The sequence below is a fragment of the Mirounga angustirostris genome, unplaced genomic scaffold (genome assembly GCF_029215605.1).
Source record: "Mirounga angustirostris isolate CCGP_5_RB_7025 unplaced genomic scaffold, mMirAng1.0.hap1 SCAF_1, whole genome shotgun sequence".
NCBI lineage: Eukaryota > Metazoa > Chordata > Mammalia > Carnivora > Phocidae > Mirounga > Mirounga angustirostris.
The window spans coordinates 53,694,910-53,715,455 of NW_026991709.1; the positions used below are offsets into that span (position 1 = coordinate 53,694,910).

General features: G+C 45.3%; 1 long non-coding RNA gene across 1 annotated transcript; it reads left to right on the forward strand.

Annotated features, from left to right (window-relative positions):
• The first annotated feature begins 5,872 nt into the window (after window positions 1–5,872).
• Window positions 5,873–18,208, forward strand: LOC123863357 (uncharacterized). Its single transcript, XR_010410364.1, has 3 exons — window positions 5,873–7,129; window positions 7,863–8,297; window positions 17,965–18,208. It is a non-coding gene; the product is annotated as an uncharacterized LOC123863357 (long non-coding RNA).
• Window positions 18,209–20,546: the final 2,338 nt, after the last annotated feature.

The window sequence follows — 20,546 nt, forward strand, 5'->3', positions numbered from 1 at the left end:
AGCTCGGCATCTCTCAGGCTCCCTGCTCAGCGGGGAGCCTGCTTCTCTCTCCTTCTCTCTCTGCGTCTCCCCCTGCTTGTGCTCTCTTGCTCTCGCTCTCTCAAATAAATAAAATCTTAAAAACAACAACAACAACAACAACAACAACAACAAAAAACCTGGCCTATTCTTAAGGCATCAACAAATTTGGGGTGCCAAAAGTAACATTTAAAAAAAAATTAGTAAAATGCTAATTTGACACTTGCTATTCTGTTCGTTAAGTCCCAGCAGGAAATAGATGACACAGTGGAGTTGGGCAACTTTGAGTTTAGTAAGGAGACTCTTCACCAAGGGGTAGGGAAACCATAGAAGAAGCGTCCTTGGGCTGGTAGCAGTGGGCCCTGTAACCCTTCTCTCCCCGCGCCCCCAGGCCTGAGGGGTGCAGATCCTGGAAAGATAACTTGCACTTGAAGACAAGTGGGGAGGGCAGGTGAGAGAGAGACACGGTCAGGTATAGAGGCAAAGACTTCACTCTCCTTCCTCCCTCTAGTCTCCTGCTCTGTTGCCCATGAGCCAAACCCATCTGGAGCCCAGAGCAAGAAAGCTTGGGGCGCGAGTCGGTTCCTGTCGCCTCCCAGGACACAAAGCAGGATGGACAGAGGTGGCGAGTGCACTAGGCCAGCAGACGAAAGATACCCGGTATGGGATATCACGGATTCACCGATGGCATCAAAGGAGTCTTGACGTATTTTTACATCACAGTATATTATTTTGAAACATAGGCTGGGGGAGAAACCCCATTTTTTTTCATGTTCCAGGCCTCTGAAAGTCTCAGTTGGGCCTCCCCATTTGGTGTGTCTGGCCTGAAGAGGAAGGGTATTGTAACGTGGTACTTTTCAGTCAGCTCCAGCCCAGAAGATCAAAGGCTCCTGAGGAGGGACCATATGTTTTGCTCAGCTGAGTACACCGGGCTCTGACCTTGAGAGGAGCTCGACTGTCAGCCTGAAGGGCAGGGCAGAGCAGGAACCTGCTGGGCAGGCCACACATATGCCCTGCCTCTCCGTGTCTGTCTGGTGACCAGGGCCTGTCAGTCCTGGGGAGATGCATCCTTCGGGAGGCAAGCTGTCCCCCTGGAGAGGGAAAAAATACAGAGTCAACACACACCTAATTTAGAAAAAAATTGGGGTCAGCACAGGGCACCCGATGGATTTTTCCAGGGGAAAATGTTCGTGGTTATTTAATAATGTGGATAACCTCTCGCTAGCTCTGGGCAGATAAAAGCACTTTCATCTGTACTCCGTACCAAAACAGAGCGTTTGTATTTAAATATTTGAGTTAAACATATCTTGTGTTTGTCAAGCATTAATGCTGTTGACATTGTTCCATAGCTGCACTCTTTAGGGAGTTGGAATCTGTCTTTGATATTAGTCAACAAACCTTAGGAAACATCTGAATAAGAATCAGGACCGGGTCAGCTACTCAAAGGGGCTCTTGCACTGGGGAAGAGAGATGAACTGCAGCCGTGGGGAGGGCGGGGAGGCCGGGGATCTGAGAGATCTACTGAGCTGGCCGCCATACTTGCTCCTGCTAATCTCACCCCGGGAGGGCACGCTTCGTCCTGTGCGGAGCCTCCAGCCACCGCCTCCACCTCGGCCTCCACCTGTGCCTCCTCCCTGGAGTGGAGCTCTCCTGTGCCCTTCCGGGCCAGCATCTACCTTGAATTCCTAGAAAACTCATCTCTAGCCTCACACACGTCACTGCACTTCCCTCTGCTTAGCCGGGCCTCTAAATTCGGAAGCTGTGTCCTAATGTCTTGGGTGGGGGGTGGGAGGGAATTCTACCAGGGGGAGCTGAGCCACCGAGCAGGTGGCCGTGGAGGCCGAGGTGCCTGTGTTGATACCATCCTCTGCCTCGGGGGCGTCCCCGCCTCACTCCCCTGACCCCTTGCTTGCCCCACAGGGACCCTCCACGCCAGGGGCGGCCCGAAGCTGAGAGGGCCCAGGGAAGGGGCCAGGAGGAACTCCTCACCATCTTTTCTATTCGGACCATGTAGCCCTCTGAGCAGGTTCTGTTTTAAGAGCCTGATGTCAAGAGTGCTTCACCTTCACTACTTCCACTTGGTTATTGAGGCCTTCTGGTCAGGAGTTCCTTCCACCAAATCAGTGCCCGAGGTTGCTGCATAGCAATCTCCTTCCTTGATTAGAGCATCTTAATTATGCCCCAGGAATTTGCTTCAACAGATTAATCATTCTCGAGGACAAATTTAGAAGCTGTGCTTGCTGAGGGCTCTGCTCTGAATATCCCCTGGGACACCTTGATTACACCTGCCCCCGGGCCTTCGCCAGGGCTTAGGGTGCATCCGGGACGTGGTCACTGACTAAAAGCTTGCTGCTACTCCTGCACGCTTCTCTTTGCTCCTCTGGCCAGCATGCAGGCTCTAAAATGGAGTTAACGCCTGGTCGTGAAATGGAGGCTGGAGAGTGGAGGTGGGGTGGGGTGTCCTGGGGCTCTCTCGCCTCTGGAGTACAGTCTGCTCTCTGAGAGTGCAACTAGGGAATCCTCCTCCATGAAGTTAAAGTCTTGGTCCGTGCACTGACTGGTAGCCTCCTGGACCCACAGTGGTTCTCATTAAAATCCCTAGCTTTTAAAAACTACTGACATTGGCACTTTAACACAGACCACCCTAATCAGAATCTCCAGGATCCACCATTTTTATTTTGAGAAATTGGCTGGCAGAGTACACGGGATGCTTCCCATATACAGCCAGGGAGAGAACCACGGCAGGATCTGGTTTTGCTTCTGTGCTCGTAAGTATGGAGAGTCAGCCCAGAGCCTTCGGTCCTGATGACAGATTGATACGAATGAAAAGTCATGGATGATCTATCCAAAGGGGTTTTCACAAACCCTTGAAGCTGGGGCAGCAATGTCTCGCGGTGGTTAAAAGCCAGGGCTTTAGGCCAGACTGTATGGATCTAAGTGCTGTTCTACCATTTCCCAGCTCTGTGACCCTGGATAAGCTACTTAACCTCTCTGAGCCTCAGTCTTCTGATACGGATTGCACCAATGTCATAGGACCGTAGAGGGAGGGAGGTAAGATGATACAAGCAAAGAGCTGAGAGTGATGCCTGGCATATAGTAAGCTCTCAGTAAATATTAGCTATTGTTCAGGGTGTCTGGGTGGCTCAGTTGGTTGAGCATCTGACTCTTGGTTTTGGCTCAGGTCATGATCACAGGGTCGTGAGATTGAGCCCTGTGTCAGGCTCCCCACTCAGCACAGAATCTGCTTGAGATTCTCTCTCTCCCCCTGCCCCTTCTGCTTTTACACACTCTCTCTCTCAATAAATACATAAATCTTAAAAAAAAAAAATAGCTATCATTCTTTTCCTCATTATTCTCCTTAACATCACCATTTGGTTTAAGGAAAGAACACCATGTGCATAAGAAGCCAGGTCAGTAGACTTCTCGTAGTGTTTTTTCAGGGTTCTCTAGAGAGACAGAACCAATAGGATGTGTATGTGTATGTGTATGTATGGAGAGAGAGAGAAGTTTATTACAGGAATTGGCAAATATGATTATGGAAGCCGAGAAGTCCCAGTCTGCCATCTGCAAGCTGGAGAACCAGAAGAGCTGGTGGTATAATTCAGCCCGAGTCCGAAGGCCTGAGAACCAGGAGCACCCATGTCTGAGGGCAAGACAAGATGGACATGCCAGCTCAAGCAAAGAGAACAAACTTGCCCTTCTTCTGCCTTTTAGTTTTATTCAAGCCTTCATTGTTTTGGTGTTGAGGTTCTTCTTCACTCAGTCTACTGATTCCAATGCTGAACTCTCCTACAGACACCCTCACAGACACACCCAGAAGTCATGTCTTACCAGCTATCTGGGCATCCCTTTGCTTTGTCAACTTGGCACATAGAATTAAGCATCGTGCCTAGCCAACAGGCTCATCCGGAAACGACTCCATGACAGTTCCTTTGCCGATACTCTCCCGTGTAAGGAATAACCAGGAATTGAAATGTGTTCCTTTCAGGGTTTCTAGTCATATTAAGAACCAGATTGGTCTATTGTTTGAAGATTGTCCTTTGGAAATATTTTAATAGTTAGAAGAGAACCAAAAATAAACAAACAAAGCTAATCTACTCAAAAGAGGGAATTATAAAAACAAATATAAGTAGAACCTTAAGTAAACAAAACAAAACAAAGTGTGTTTTCCAGGTCATCACAGTCCTGGTTGAACCACGGTTTATCTTTAAATCTTGTCATATAAGGAACTGCTAATATTCCATAGTTTTGCAGGCTGGGAGGGAGAGTGTGGCAAGCACTGGGCCGGAGAGCTTGGAGGGGCTGGAGAAGGTGCCAAGTCCTGTGTGGGAGCCGAGTGAGATAAATGAGCAGGATCCTGCCTCCCTAAACTGTGCCAAGGAGTATGCAATTAACTCTGGAGGCCAGGAGAGTCATTTTATTATGTAGAAAGAGTAGCATGAAAGGAGTTTATAGACAGATCTAGAGAGGGAAAAAATCCGAAGCAGAGAAACTGGTCAGGTGCATGTTTCATCAAGGGAGTAGGAAAATGCAAAATATTTAGGCATTTGTTAGTATTGTGCTTGAAGCATTCATCTCTTCAGGAAAAAGAAACACAAGTGATCCAAGTTTATAACTAAGACATATCCTTGGCACCAGCAACTATATGGAATGTAAGACCACACTTCTTTTAAAAAAAAGATTTACATTGCTGCATTGAGAAAATTTCTTCTTTTTTCTAATGTTGCTTCTATAGACAAATGTTAAAATATATTTGACTTTTCATTTCACATCAAGAAATAGTTTTTATGCATCTCAGTGTGTGTGATATTATGGGAAATATTAGACTAAATTAAAGATATGATCTCTGTCATTAAAGAAAAAAATCACGTCCTAATAGGAAAGGCAAGGGAAGACAGGTGAACAGTTCACCATATGCAAAGACAACAAAACTGTCCATTACACTGGAAGTTCCAAAAGATCGTAACCGACTTGAGGGTGGCATCATGGAGAGGTGGAAAAGGAGCAGAATTTGGGGTAAAAGGATCTGGGTCGAGCCTTGGTCCCACCAGTGCCTGGCATTGGGAGCTCTGGGTTCATTCGTGGTGTTCAGCCTCAACTTCCTCTTCTGTATATTGGAGCTGCAGTATCTGGGCTGTTGACTCCTGTTGTTCTGGTCTTGTACTTATGCAGCTCCTTCCTTAGGTCCCAGCAGAAAACTTCTCATTTATCTTAGTAGGATTTCACCTTGGCAGCAATTTTCAAATATGTGAAGGATTAGTATATTCGTGGAGGGATTAGACATGGTCTACGTGACCCAGGCCAGAAGCAAGACAGATGTGGGGAATAGAGAGGTGGAGAGAGGGCCAGTCTGAGAAAGACCCTTTCTCACCTTCACAACAAAAGTAGGAAGCACTCTCGGCGTCAGGAGGGCTGGGTTTCATGCCCCTGGCGGTGTTTAGAGAGGGACATAGCAGAAATGATTCAAGTATCAGAGGATATCTTTTCCGGACACGAAGTAGAATTAAAAATGCCACTAAATGAAGTCTCATCAACATGCAAGGAGAGTACAAGGCAGGAGGCGGCCTTCTGGTTGAAGACTAATGAGAAGGTTTCAATTTAGGAGGTTTTTACCGCAGTGAGCTGACTGAATCTAATACCTTTTTTTCTTACTCTCTTCTGAGATAAATCTATTTTAAATAATTCTTAAAATATATTGTACTGGGTGCAAGTATGAGGCTTCCTTTCTTTCTGAAGGAAGTGATTTCAATGAAGTTATTTAACCCTAACGTGCCTGCCAAAGGTTTAACTGTTCAACCATCCACGTCCTTGAGGATATCTATATTTAACTGAACCAGAGGGAAAGTTAAATACGTCTTTTATTTTTTAAGGCATCTAATGACCAAGAATTTAATTTAGTAGGGAGAATTAATTGTAGGCAACGTCAGCTATAAAATGGACTCAAATCAGTATTTTTCCACATGCTGTTATCAGCCTCTTAAAGAGCCACTGCTGAGGAGAGTTTTGAAATGAATATTGAAAATGATGTAGTGTATCCCATCTGAATGCTTGATGAAGTGGAAGCATTTATTGCTTTGTCATAATGTCAAATGTCTTTTGAGACAATTGCTTAAAATATTTATTTCAATGAAATGTATTAGGTAAAATTCATGTAAAATACCATGTACCTGAAACCCCAAATTCAACCATCTGGTCTCACACTCTCTCTCCAGGAAGGGCTTTAATCTATCTGAGCTGGTGGTTGGCTCCCGAATCCCTGCTCAGTCATCCTATCACCGTCACCGCCGTCCCGACCAGGAGGACCGGAGCTGTGTGCCAAGGCCAAGGGTAATGTCCCCTCCAGGGAAATGGCCATGTCGACTCCAGTCACTAAGCATGACCTCAGCAAACTACACCGGCTGGATTTCTCCACAGAGGTGCATTTGGGGTGGAGGGGACAGCTCCCCTAAACGTAGACGTCTTAGGAGTTTTTCTGTTCAAGCAATTTCTTCCTTTTTTTTTTATTTTTTATTTTTTATTTTTATGCCTCTGAAGTCATATAGCACTACTATCCCAGTGAGTCTCCACCCTGCCTACATATTTTAATCTCGGGAAGCTTTTGAAAAAGACGAATGTTTGTACCTGCAGCAATGGTTCTTGAATGTCAGTATTGGAGTCACCAGGAGAGCTTGTTCAACACAGATGTCTCACCCCCAGAGTTCTGACCCAGTAGGTCTGGGGTACGCCTGAGAATGTGCATTCCTAACAAGTGCCCAGGGGATGCTCAAGTTCTTGGTTCAGGGACCGCACTTTGAGAACTATCATCTAAAGGTATGGAATTTAGTCTTTGACAGGGCCTGGGCACTTACAGTTTTGAAAGCTCCCCTGGGGACTCTAATGTGCGGTTAGGGTTGAGAATTATTAAATCTGGCAGACTTGGGATCTTTAAGGCTGTCCAAGGACATTCAAGTCCAGAGCTGATGGACCTGGAGGCTGCAGGTGCCCCCGCCCAAGTGAGTGCAGAACCTGGGGTGAATCAGGACACTGTCATCCACCAGAAAGGAGTCTAGAGTCAGAGGGATGAAAGTGGACACTTGAGAGAATTTCAAGATCAAGGACAATGTAGCCAGAGGTAGGTCAAAATACAAAAAAAAAAACCCAAAAAACAAAAAAAGCCCACAGAAACCCCCCCCCAAAACCCGAACGCAAACAAAGCAAAATGAAACAGGACCTAGAGGAGAGCTCAGGGTAAGGGTGGTGGGGGACACTGCTGATACCCCGCTCAGCATCTTCCTCAGTGTGCTGGAGTCAGTGTGGCCCCGTCAGGCTGAAACTTTCCCATGGGCTCTTGTCTCCATTTGATGAGTGAACACCATGCCTCAGGTAACAGTTTCTTTTTAGTAGAAATCGATTACGTGCTTTCATGTATCATATCAAAATAATAGACCCCATCTCAGATTATCTGAATATGCTGAAGTCGTATCATCTGATAAAATTAAGAAATTTTGTTGTCTCTCATCGTTTTTATGTGGTAGGAAGATGGAACCAGGTTCATCTATATCCTTTCCTATTGCCATAGAAAATAAGAGAGAGCCCACAGAGCTCTGAAAGCACATTCTTAATCCTCGTCATTACCAAACTAGAAAGGGTATCAATTCCCTTCTTCCTACACATACAATAATGAGTCCCAGGCGTGAGTCCTTATCGCCCTCATTCCTCTGCAGGAAAGAAGCTTACCCAGCTCCATCCTGTCCATGTGACTCAGCTCCCGTTCCATCCCCTGAAAAAAGCATGATGCTGCTTCCTATTTGCAAGACCTATTCCTTTCACTTTCTGACTCACATTTGTTCTCTCTCTTTTCACAGAAGCCGATTCAACAAACACATATTCAGTTATACCTGCCCCTTCATTTCATGCAGTCACAGAGCAGAGACAGATGAATGCGGCATTTGAACCTGAGTGCTGGCATGCCTTCGCATGAGGTTTGAAGAGCCCACTGGGTATTCCCGTACCGGCATCTTTGTGGCAGCTCCATCTTGATAATGGAGCAGCCGTTGTTTCTTGAATGGCGCGTTGGCTCTTCCCCTGAAGTCATGTTCCCATTGTGGGGAATCCTCGGAGCCTCCTCCTTAAGGGGTGCTTACAGGAACGCGCCCACAGCTTCTGAAAGCAAGGCCAAACGGCGACGCCAGTTTTGAACACGGATCTAATCCTGTTGCTGCTAACAACACCGAGAACCTGAAATGGGCCTGCCTCTACCGTAGAGCAAGTTCTGGGAGTGGGCCTGGCTGCCAGCTGAGGTTCTTGGAGGCTGGGGAAGTAGGGGAGGGCCGTTGGGGCACTGGGTGGGCGTTCCAGGGGCTAAGTATGCCCCAGCCATATAGAGGCAAACAGGGAGGGCCTCAGATCGCAGTAGAAGCAGAAGGGCATCCTGATGGGTGAGCTGAGCCTGCCTGGGGGGAAGCAAGGCAGGCCCTCCAAAGGGCCCCGATGGGGCCAGCTTCGTTGGCCAACAGCATGTGCGGATATCCAGGGCCCTGAGCTTGGCTTAATGCTCTGTTCTCATGGTCTTCAAACTTGGTCATCTTTATTATTACAATTATTATTTTCTTTAAGTAGGCTCCATTCCCAGTGTGGAGCCCAACGCAGGGCTTGTACTTACGACCCTGAGATCAAGCCCTGAGCTGAAATCAAGAGTCGGATGCCTAACCACCTGAGCCACCCAGGTGCCCCGAAACTTAGTAGTTTTTTTTAACAAAGCAGCTTAAGTAAGATTGAAGGTTGCTGACACTCAAATTTTTTTGGCTGCCTGAGAGTGATGTCCGAGTTGGCAGGTGACATGCTTGTGTTCTAAAAGTAAAACAGACATGGAAACCAGTTGCACTGAATTGTTCTCACCCCAGGAAATTGATGACAACTTCCAAAGTTTCACAAAAGAAACTACTGATTGGACTTGCCTATGGGGCTTGATTTGAGAACCTGCTGATGACGTCATCCTGTAATGATTAAGGATCGTCATAAAACTAGCTTTTGTCAATGTGCTTTTCATTGTCTGCAAATGCTCTGTGCTCATGAGGCGCTGTACCCATGGCCACAAATGTTTTAGGGGCCGCTTGACTCTGGAGTGTGCCTTGGACCCACAGTGACAGCTTTAGTCCTTTGGAACTAATGCAAAATGTTCCAAAGTGGAACAGCCTTTCTCCTTCTGACCTGAGTGTCTCTAGTCTTTCCTCATCTCTGGATTTCCCCCACTCTTCCTCCCAGTGAAGAGCGCGATGGACAGACTTAGAGCACTGCAGCCGTGATCTCAATAAGAGATAAGCTTGCACCCCTGTGGGCAAACCTGATAAATGTGGAGGCGTTGGGCAGAGAAGAGTCATATTGATTTCTGATTAGCCAGAATGACAGACGTGTTTGGGGAAGTAGTTAAGCCCAGAAAGGCCTTCCTGCTGGCAGATCCGTGGCTGTGGCCATAATCGTCACTTCTCCTGGTCTCAGGTTAGATAGTCACGACTTTCTCCCTGCCCGTCACACCCCCAATTAGAGGAGGTGATGGTGGGTCAAAGGTTGAGCAGCCAACAGGTTTATCATTTAGGCAGGATGCAAGTTTTGCTTCCTAAGGAGGAGGTTACTTTTCATGTTTGATCTTCGCTTTCCTTCTAGCAGAATGGTTAAGTCCAAAGTCTCAGAAGGCAGCATGCCTGGGTTCAAATCCCAGCTCTGACACTTGTTTTGTAACCTTCAGCAAATCATTTAACTTCTCTGGCCTCAGTTTCCCTAACTGAAAAATTAACTCCTGCCTTATTGGTGAGGATTAAATGCATTGGTCGTCTTGGTCAGTTCGGGCCGTTATAACTGAAATACCATAGACTGCGGGTGGCTTAAACAGCAAGCATTTCTCTCTCACAGCTCTGGAGGCTGAAGGCCAAGATCAAGGTGCAGGCCGATTCAGTGTCTGGTGACAGTCCTCTTCCTGGTTCACAGATGACTTGTCTTCTCCTATAACCTCACACGGCAGAAAGGGCAAGAAAGCTCTCTGGGGCTTTTCATATGGGCCCTCATCCCAATCACCTCCCAAAGGCCCCACCTCTTGATACCATCACACTGGGGTTAGGCTTCAATGTGTGAATGTAGGAGGTCACCAACCTCAGTGGAGCACTGCTGTGCAGAGTGCAGCGGGGCGTGCCTGAACAATTCAGGGCACGTGGACTCTCGGCCTTTCGTTATTTGTAGCTCCAGGTTTGTCAGCCCACCTCTTCCGATGGGGAAATCAATTCCTTTCCTCGTTTATCTCTTTCCTGTTTGGACTGACTGCTCCAAGGCGAGGCTGTGGACTGAGTTGTACGGCAATTCCCAATTATTAATCCATCATTTAACCAATCAGTGAAGGTCTCACCGTTTGCACAAAGACATGGCATGAAAATTTTTCATGCTGGGAGTGGATGGAGGGTTAACTGACTTCTGGAGGCTTGGCCTACTGATTGTGTCATGTCTGAGGGCTTCCTGCCTGTTGGCTGTTCAATGTGTTGGCCAAATACAGCATGTAACATGCAAAGAGAGATGGACAGTCATTGTTTATGGTGTTCATTTATGGTTCCCTAGAGTCCCATCAGGCCTAAGGCTCACTGGAAAGAATGAGAACCAAATCAAATCTATTATCAGAGTGGAACATCTCTTTCCAATGCACCTTATAACTAGGCATAACTCCAAGTCATGTAATCTGCAAAACAGAGATAATTACACCTGCCTGCTCTGTGTCGCATAGAGACAGTTTGAGGATTAATTAAATAATGACTACCAAGAACACTGAACTCCTTTGAGATAAATGCTCTACAAGTGCAATCTTAGATTATTATTCAGAACTCCATTCTGTAAATATCAGGACAGACCTTCAGCTTATGAGACCAGACCATATCTGCACCGCTGGAATTTCCCCAGAGCATAGAAAGCCTGTCTGGAAAATTCCTGACCACCAAACTAACACATCACTGGACAACCTCTGCCTTATGTAGTCATATACAACTCAACAGATTCTTTCTTAACGGTTATCAGAGTCTTGTACCAGGCACTGGCATTTGGAGTTACAGCTTCAGTAGTAACATTGCTCCTTCCAGAAGAAAATCTCTTCCATGGTCATGACCTCCTTCAGCTGATTCCACTTCATGTGATTTCATCCTTCTCACTGAAGAGTGACCAATCGTCCCAGTTTGCCATGAATGCAGGACTTTCGATGCTAAAATCGGGATAGGTTTGGGAAAACTGGGCTGGTTGGTCACCCTAACATATGCTATTAAATACTAATGATCCTAATGTGCTTTGTGACCTCAGGGGAATTTACTTCTGAGTCTTGGGAAGCTGTTCTATAAAATATTAAGTTCGGAACTGATAATAATAAGTTATTTTGTACAAGGTACAGTTCTAAATATTTTATGCTTTAATACTCACCATAACTCCTGAAGGAAGACATTATCATTTCACCCATTTAACAGCTGAGACACATGGAGATAAGGCAATTTGCTTACAGTGAGGCAGCTGGTAAATTGGTGGGTTGGGGCTCCAACCCAGGTGATGAGGTACCAGGCCCGTGCTCCTGAGAGCCACGTGATACCACCTCTCTCAGAGCCCTTCCAAAGTGCAGAGTTAATGATTTTCCTACAAAAAGAAGCCATTTTTTCCCTTTATTTTTATCTTAAGAGCTCCAACTAATGGTACAAATAGAGGTGGATATTTTCTCTGTTTCTCTAATTAAAACAATACATATCAGCTTAGGACTCCCTATGCCAGATGGTCAGCAAATCTGTTCCCTCCCTTTTGAGTGTTCCCCTCACTGACTCGTCCCAGGCTGCAAGCTACACAGGACGCAGGACGACTCAGCGCCGTATTGTAGAGCAGTCCGGAAGGCCTCTGCCCCCATTACTGCCATTGCTTTGTGCTACTGCCCATTGGCTCCAATGAGAGCTGGTCCCACAGGTGACCTATCACAGTAGCTGAGCCATCACTGGCCTGGCCTTTGCTTTCTGAGATGGACCAGACACTCTCAGTGCCAGGGATAACCAGAGATGACTCTCCTTTTTTTGACTTGCTGGAGTCACAGCTCTCTGCACGGGTCAGAATCATGTCAGGCATCTGCCTCTGTGCACACAGACCGTTCTCCCTTCGCCTCCCTAAAGACCCATGTATCTTGGGGTCAGGTTGCTTTTCCTCTTTCAGACTTCAAAAAAAAGTGCTGGTTACAATTCTCTTCCACCACAACTGAGTTATCTGCCCACAGTGCTAAGGCCAGTGGTCTTAGATCCACTCCCACAACAAAATACCAGAGGCTGGGCGCTTCAACAACAGACATTTATTTCCTCACTGTTCTGGAGGCCTGTGATGGAGGAGCCAGTATGGCTGGGTTCTGGTGAAGGCTCTCTTCCTGGCTTGCAGACAGCCACCTTCTTGCTGGGTCCTCACATGGTGAAGAGAGAGTTCTGCGGTCTCCTTCTCTTCTTATCAAAGCACTAATCCCACCACGAGGCAGCCCCCCGTGACCTCATTTAAACCTTATTACCTCCCAAAGGCTCCATCTTCAAACATCCTCACACTGGGGATTAGGGCTTCAACATTGAATTTGGGGGGGTGGGCGGTCACAATTCAGCACATGGCAACAGCTAACTGATTGTCTTCTAGGGACCTTGAACCCCACCCCCTCCCATAGGGGACAACTAAGTCAGGGAATGTAAAGGTGATTTACTCCCCTATTGTGCCCGAATCAGAGTGACTTCCTGATCACTCCCGTTTCTGCAGAAGAAGAAAGAAACCAAATCCCTTAAATCTCTACCTGTGAAAACCGCATCGAAATGATGACCTAAGTTACTAGTTTAGGACTCAGTGACTCAAGGATTGGACTGTAGTTCCAAGTGGCCTTGGCATAGACCCATGTTCCTACCCTTGATTTTGAATTCAGAATTAAGATTAAAGTGGCCCAATCAAAAGCAAAGTATTATTTCTTCCATTCTATAATTAAGTAGATGCCAATGCCTATTCACACCGTGGTTAGAGCCTCTGCATATGCAGAAGTGCTCACGAATCACAGAGCCCCAGACAAATACCACATGAGGCAGAGAGGGATGTGATTGGATTGGCGGGATAGGAAGATTGGGCCATCTGGACAAATGGTCTCTGATTACCTGAAAACGGACTGATGGGATGTGTTCTATACATCAAAAATTCCACTGGTGCTTCTAGCATCAGCCTTATTTTTTGTTTGTTTTCATTGTCATGACCTATCCACTCCCCCACTCAAGCTTCAGTTTCATGAAAAAAACAATACATTTAAAGCTTAAAGTATCATGGTATCATGCCACCTCCCTGGAACTACCATTAATAGTCTGTTTTCTAGGGAGGGTGAAAAAGCAGGTCAGTTATGAAATCCTATGCCAAGCGTGGCCTGGTGCTAACCCACCCCCGCTGCTTTTAGTTGCGTGTCTTTGTCTGAGGGGTGTTGCAAGGATTAAATAAAAGAGTGTATGTAAAGCAAAGCACTTAGCATGGTGTTGTGTGCAATGAATGTTAGTTGATTTTATTTTTTATTTTTTATTTTTTTTAAAGAGTTTATTTATTTGTTTATTTATTTGAGAGAGAGAGAGAGAGAGAGAAACAGCATGGGAGGGGAGAGGGTCAGCGGGAGAAGCAGGCTCCCCGCCAAGTGGGGAGCCCGACGTGGGACTCGATCCCAGGACTCCAGGATCATGACCTGAGCCGAAGGCAGTCGCCCAACCAACTGAGCCACCCAGGCGCCCTGATTTTATTATTTTCATTCTCCTGTGGGACAAAGTTGTTTTTTATTTTTTTTGTATGACATAAGAACAGGCAGATAAATGAACAATTGTTGAATGAAAATTATATAGACCAGTGGTTCCCAGAATTTTGAATTTCAAGGCCCATTAAAACTTAAAAAAAAAATTGGGATTGATGGAGTGTTGCTTACTTCTTATTTTTCTAAGCTAAGGCACAAGAAAATTAATTTCCAGCTACTAGCAACAATACGGTGCTAAAAGCAAAGGAGATCGTATTAGAGATATAATCTATAATTAAAATGGAATAAATCTGACTTATGGAAAATCATGATACATCGCTTATATTTTTCTCGTTTTGCTGAGGAATGGTGTTAGCATGAAGGTCTGGCCTGGAGACCAGCATTTAGAAATCACTAATCCAGCCCAAACCTTTGCCTGCGTAAACCATCTGAGCTAAGCGGTTGTCTCTCCTAATTTTAGGGATGAAGATTTCACAGTCCTCCTGGCAGCTTGTTCTAAAGTTTAATCACGCTTAAGTTATATCTGAGCCACCAGAGGATTGAACCAAATCAGTGAAGAAAAACAGCCTGACCTGCCTGCCTTCTGAGCAAGCTGTGCCTTCTGGGGTGTTTACATTTATAATAAAGTCTCCTCATGGTCATTCAGATTTGAAGATAAGCCCTACACAGAGCATGACCTCAAATTACAAAAAGAAGTCAGTAAAGCGTGACTCTCACCAAAGGCTTTTTGACCATAGTCTTCCACTTCTCTCCAGGGACACATAAGCATTCTGGAAATACTGGAATCCATTGACTTCATCCCTCTTTCAAGTCATGAGATCTTCAAGCGGCATGAACATGGAATGAAAGCCAACTTACTGCCATGACCTGGTCTCCATGAAAACCAAGCCACCATTTGAACCACTGGATCTGTTCTACTTTTCACCCAAATTTCTGGGCCTAGGGAAAAGTCTTTTCGTAGTTATAGAAATTACCAGAGAGTGCAATCAGAACCTTCCTACTTGAGATTTGTATTAATTAGCACAAGAATCTGAAGTCCGTTGCTATTCAGAAATGTGCAGTAACCTTGGAGGGTCCACATTCTTTTCGGGGCAGGATCAAGACAAACAGGAAGATTTTATTTGTTTTGAAGATTAATTCACGCTTCAAATAAGCTCCACGTAGTGCTGACTTTTCTTTATCCTTTAAAATAAAATTACAATACCGATTATCCACCACTTTTTGTCTCTTTTAAGTTGGGAATACGCAAGATGGCTAGTTACCAACAGGTTTCATTATTTGCATCCTTTGGTGTCTACCTATGAGGGCAGAGTGGTTCGAAGATAAAGCAGAACACAGATTTAACTTGCAGTAAATTCAGGATCCAATCAGAAGATTTATTTGCTTCAAAACTCTTCCTGATATAACAAATAAGTAGCTTGAAATGAAGGTTGGGATAAGGCTTTCCTACATTTTGTGTATTTTTATCATGTTTTCCAAGTCTCCACTCTTCAGTCCTCACCTCAGGTGCTATCTGTTCTGTGTCCTCAAATCAGAAGAAGTGATCTAACAGCTGAACGGAATATTTGAAATTTTGATTATCCTTGAAAACTTCAAGATGTGGGGCCACCACATCTGAATGTGAGCAGAAAACGGATTCGTAAAGTACCACACTGTAGTCTCAATGATCAGGGTACCGATTTATATACTTTTGGTCTTTTTAAACCCACCTTATGAATCAAATAAGTTTTTATACATACAGACAGACTCATACGCATTCATGCCGTGAGCCAGAGAATTGCCAAAAACACACTTCCCTTTGTTACTAAATGTTACCACCACATTAAACATTTCGCTAGTTCTGAATTGATAAAGGTTTATGTTTTTTAAAAAAAGTGCTCCCAAGAATCAGGCAGACAGCTGAAAACAGCAAATGTGTCAAAGTTATTCAATACACACCATTTTAAATGAAAGCGTCAGAGGGAGCATGCTCTGGGGAAGGACAGGGGCACATTATTTTGCAGGGAAATTCTCTTTACACAGGTGACCCCTTGCCATACATTTTGAAAACAGAAACTGGCTCAATAAATGCAAATTGCCTGTATGGTATGTGGGTGCCTTGAGTAAGGGCCTAATTGTACCCCTTCCCCTCCTCCCTAAAAAAATAAGAATGAAACAAAACAACAGAGAAGGGTCCAACGCTACGAGAATTCACTCAACAGGACTCTTTGCCAAAAGGAAACTAGATCACCGTGAAAATAGAAATAGAATTGGCTCTAGTGGGCTTTCACAATCCAGTGCCCCTGCTTTTAGCAAATTCAAGAAACCAGGACATTACCAGGTCCATATACTATCAAGGGATTCTCTTTGGAATACAAAACACAGCCTCGACTGCATGAAGGACTTTCACGAAGGCCACAGAGACACTGAGCAGGGAGAAAGGGAATAGTGTTTCAACGAAGCCTTTATCAGGCAGATTAGAAAGAGAGGCCATGGGGGAATGGGAAATGTTTAAATTATAATCCTCAAAGGTACAACTCTCCGTGTGTGTATGGACCGTGTCTCCATAAGGCTGCCAGTCTTAGCTGATGGATTACAGCATTAGTGCTATTTATAATCAACAGAATTACTAACGCTGTAATCATGTAAGTTTGGTGGTAGTAATTATGACAGAATAAATAGCCATCAGGATGCCTTGCTGCGGTTACTGATGTTGGTGGCAAACACAGCCAAGGAAGGGTTCCGCTGCCACCCCTTTTTCTTTTTAGGGAAGCCACCCAAGAGGGCAGAACCTGCAAGTGTTTGCCAAGAGAAAGATTCTATATGCCATTTAAAAATAGACTTCCTGAAGAACTGGGGGGTTTTGAAATGCAGTTGGGAAGAAAGGATGCGCGGAGTAGACGTTAGAATCTGCCATGTGATGTCCTACTTGCCTTTAAAAGTCAAGTCAAGCGTTCCTCTGTTCAGAAAAAGGAAAAATACGTAAAATAGCCTTCCCAAAGGATGTCAGAAAGGTACATTGCCTCTTTAAATGATTTATGAATAGTTCACTTATTTTTAAAAATAATCACATATGTGTTTATATAAATTATACATGCAAACATATGCTCACCAGTCCCCCTCGTGGGAAGGCTGTGGCTTATCCAGATTTGGTGCTGACGGTCTTTCCTCCGTCCCCTCGCTAGCGAGAGCACGCTGCTGTCCCACCACGGTACCCGCGGACGGTGTTCCTTCTGTACGACTGTGAGCGCGTCTCACACACACCTGCCCATCGATGCGGGGTGAAAAATAAAATCCAGAGACTTTGCTACCTATAATTAAGAGATTCACTGCCCCTAGTGATATCAAGATTGAGTTGTTTGAGAAACAGACATTTTATCTGGTGGTTGGTTTTATTTCCTTGTGGCTTAAATGATGAGTGAATGTTTTTCTTATTTCTTCCTCTCCCCATACGTCGTCTTTCAGCAGAAAAATTACTACTCATTCCTAATAACTACTAAGCAATAAAGTGAGGTGTCTATTAGGAAAACAGTGGGTGTGCATTCCAGTTATTCCACTCATCATGACTTTAGGACAGCAAAAGGCAGGAATTTCCAGAGCCTCTGGAGGGGGTGGCTTAAAAGATGATAGGAAGTTAGAATCAGTGCTTTGCTGCTTGATGGAAGAGTTGGCTTCATGATAGCTCTGGGATGGAACAGGCACAGGCAAATAAAATAAAATCAATCCCCTTACAGTTAGGAACTCTGTTAAACAGAGCCCTAGCTTGAGCTTGTTTTAGAAAGTCTATGCCCTTTGAGTCAGCAGTGTACGTTCTAGGAATTTATCCTAAGGAAATAATTAGATCGATGGCAGAGATGTACATTCAAGGACATCCTGTGCATCGCCGTTTATCACAGTCCCTGTTTGGGTTTGGAGTCTGAAAGCGGGACTTGCCCGGATACAGGAAGTTGATTTCCAAGTTAATCCCGAGAAGCCAGAGGGAGAGGGTTCGGGAAGAAGGGAAAACAAATATAATGCTGTGGATGGAGTCCAGCTACCGGGACTCAGCCCTACTGTGCCCTCAGGGGCAACACTCAGAAGGGCAGGGGGCTGGAGCATTCATTCATCCGTTCTGTCTCCCATTGGTTGAACGTTGCTTGGGGGCAGGGTGACAACACACACTCTCTCTCTCTCTCTCTCTTTTACTTCAGGCTCTTTTAGTGTTGGAAAAACTCCTGTGCTGACTTGACCCCGGGGCACCAGCGCCAGGTGAGTCTGAGATCTTCTGACACTCTCTGTTGTGGTTGTGACTGAAACCAGAGGCAGACCAAGGAACCGGAGCCTGGGAATGAGAGGCGTCCCCATGGCCCAGCGCGCAACCACACCAAGTATGCACCAGCTGGAGACTGCTTCAGCACATCGTCACAGATCCATACAATGAAATATTTTGCAGTCACCAACCATTATGATGTCTGTACTTATTTATGGACATAAAGAGGCATTTGCCAACAACCAAAAAAGCAAGTTACAACGCGGTATATACACTATACATTTATTTTTATTTAACAACAACAACAAAAAACTATAAACATTACAGATGTTTCTCGGGTTCTAGGACGCAGAATGGACACAAAGGTATGCCACTTGCCCCATGAAGTCTACAGTTTAATTTTAGAGGTGTGGACATTTTCACATCCGGTCTGCAACACAAAGTAGCCGGCACAAGGGTAAGCGGGGGAAGGGCAGGTGAGAGCCCACAGCAGCCTCCCCACCTGTTCACCCTGGCTCCTTCGGCTGCCCTGGGGGCTCTCGGGGCATCAGCCACATTGCTCCACGTGGCTGGCGTCGTCCTCCTTCCCTGCCTTTTAAATGCTGCCGCAAAGTGGTGATAGGGCAGAGGCTAAGGGTCTGTCTGAAGGCATAAAAGGGAAAATACAACATCCATAGTACAAAGTTTGTGGCTAGTCACAGGGGGTTCAACAGCTTTAAAGATCTCATCTTTTTTTTTTTTTTTTAAGTCATATTAAAAGGGACTGGTAAGACTGTTAGTGCTGATACAAAAGCAGTAGAAGCAAATCTGAAGCATTTCAATGTATATGAAATGTGATTTCCTCAAGACCTTTGAAAACTAGATGATTGCATAAATTGGTAGAAGCCCACATTCCCTAGGAAAAACGGTTTTCTCTGCATGGTAGAATCTCAAATTAGAGTCCTTTGTTGGCTTTTTTCTCCGACATATCCAAAAATTGTGTTAGCTGAGTAACAAAGCATGATGATGAAGGGGATGATGAGGAGAGATAGAGCATCTTCTCGGTCACTTGAGGTTTTTGTGGGAAATGGCCATGAATAAACACACAGAGGGGCAGTTCTAGAACATCTCTATAGGAATCTGTTGGGAGGAAGAGGCTGAGGCTGTGTTTCATAGCACTCTAGATAAGACAGAGACAGTATCACTTCCAACTATCTATACGGCAAAAATGAGGGAGAGAAACTTCTAGAAAGTCTGGTCAGTTTCTCCTCCCCCCACTTCCACCGATCCCTGACATCTCCTCGAGACACCTTAGAAGCTGACCCTCCCGGTCACAAGAGTCTGGACGGGGATTTCACTTATCTCCATGACTGGCTTCACAGAAGTGGCTGGAACATGGCTAGAAGCAGACTTCTGAAGAACCTTTCTCTGCCCCCTCCAACAACACTGGCCAGTTGAGGTGGTCTAGCTAGTGATGCCCCAAACGTGAACAACCTGTTTTTCCATGTGGCATAATGTCAGCTGTAGCTTGCTGATCTAACTAACGTAGACCTGTTGATTGTGGGCCCTCATGCAAGAACCAGCTTTTTTGGTTATTTTTTTTTTAAGATTTTATTTATTTATTGGACAGAAAGAGAGAGAGAGCGAGAGAGTGCACAAGCAGGGGAAACTGCAGAGGGAGAAGGAGAAGCAGGCTCCTCACTGACCTAAGATCCCAGGACCCTGGGATCATGACCTGAGCCGAAGGCAGATGCTTAACCGACTGAGCCACGCAGGCGCCCCTTTTTTGGTTATTTTATTAAGCTTGGTAGTACCTTGTTTCTTGAAAATGAAAACACAATTATTTCCTAATTATTTTTATATGATGCTATTTATAAAGCACCATATGTTTTTAAAATATGTGAGTGCCCTGGCTGAATGCAGCTATAATGAATTCTGTAAATAGAAGTTAATAAATATTTAGACTTTTCAGTACATAAAAAAGGTTGATGGGCATGGAAAAAAGGGACATTATTTAAATTTTATACACTTTAATGGAGGAAATGGTTCAGTTGTCCTCCCTCCCTTCAAAGCAATGATTTTCAGGCTGAGATTCCTAACACCCCATGGTATCACCAATTATCCCAAGGGAGGCCCCGAAATGCCATTGCCTTGTGTTCAGCTCATCACATTCATTGATTCAATAGATCCACCTGGACATTTGTCAAAGACGGTAATTTAAAATGCAGCCTGGCAGGTTAGCAGGAGTGGTGGGACTGGAGGGGACCTGGGAGGCAGGGGTGGAGTGGAGGAGGTGGACACTTGCTCATCAGCCCAGGGCACTGGCCTGCATCGACCTGGACACCGGAGGGTGGAGGGCACAGGGCAGCCCCTTCCTTCCTGCTACTGACCAGCCCCAGAGTAGGGCTCATTATGGGGAGAGAGGCAGGGAAGTCACGTGACAAAACGATGCTGCTCCCGGAGAATCTAATAAGGCTCACAAGTAGCCATGCTACAGACCATGTGTTATTTTTTCCTATCCTCACTATCTGAAATCTTCCTCTC